Below are 1,382 nucleotides of genomic sequence, written 5' to 3'. Positions count from 1 at the left end.
GATATGTAAAGCATAACTAATGATTGAGATCTTCGTTATAAAAAATTATATATTCAAACTAAATTAACAACTATACTAGAAAAGTGCATTGCATTACAGATGAATTATATTTTAGAAACGTCACGTTCTATATAGCATCTTTTCTTTTTCTTTTCTCTAGTTAAAATAATATGATAATGTAATTCATCCGGCACTAAAGTTAGTATATCATTAAAGAATAGTTAAGCCGGTATCATCAAATATTTATAAAATAAATTGTGATTATAAGTTATGGATCATGCACGACGCGAAGAAGGAGGTGTTTAAGCAATTCAATTATAATTTTATGTTCAGGAAACATCGTTTGTATCCTGCGTACATGAACTTGGTATGCTCTTTATGTATCAGAATCTTTACTTTTTCTAATGTTATAAATATAAATATAAAACGCACGCCATTTAATTATACTTTGAATAGTGCTATAGCGTGATAAATCATAAATGTACTAGCCTCAACCAACATTAACATTGGTTATTATTATAAAAAGAGTTTAACTAAGAAGCTAATTTTTCTCAGTCAATATCAACTAAATTTTATCATTTTAAATTATAAATTTTATATTTTAATTTTTAAATCTTAATTTTTATATTTTAGATTTTAAATTTTAAGTTTCCCAAAATAAAGATTAAAAAAATAATTTGACAATAAAAAATGGTTAATGTTACTTAAAAGTTAATTTCATATATTTTTTCTTATAAAAATAACAAAAATCAACCAATAAATAGTTAACAAATAAAAGCTACACAACTAAAGTTCATGTTAATTGATTTTTATTATTTACCTACATTTATCTAAAAACCTATATATACACTATCAATGTATTTAGATTAAATCATGAAGTTTATGGTATACAATATTTACTAATTAAAATTTTGGAAGAGATTATTTGGAAATGTAATTAAGCTTGGCATGCATGATGAAGCAGCATGTGCAAAGCCGCGTATGAAAGTGTCAATTAGGAGGGTTTATACAACTAATAAATGTTACATTTATCATAGATGTGCAAATTTTTGTTCTTTATTTTCTAAGCAACCATGTAGACGACAAAGTTTTATCCCTTGGAATCCTTTTGTGGTGTGTGGTCCTTGCCGTTTTGGAGATAGATACCGCAAATAAAACTTCAACAGTCAATTTCTTTGCTTGCATTTGTCAATCATATAGAAACAATATGGAAATAAAACATATGTCCAATAAGATGGATTATATATATATTTAAGAAACAAAAAAATGTTTACAAAGATGTCTCCTACAAATAATGATTAATCTCGTTTCTCGAATGTTAAAATGTTCTGGAAAAAATAAAGAATAGTGTTTTATAAATTATAAATTTTGAATTCTATATT

The sequence above is a fragment of the Arachis ipaensis genome, chromosome B01, assembly GCF_000816755.2.
Source record: "Arachis ipaensis cultivar K30076 chromosome B01, Araip1.1, whole genome shotgun sequence".
Classification (NCBI taxonomy): domain Eukaryota; kingdom Viridiplantae; phylum Streptophyta; class Magnoliopsida; order Fabales; family Fabaceae; genus Arachis; species Arachis ipaensis.
Note: the sequence above shows the minus strand (reverse complement) of the source record.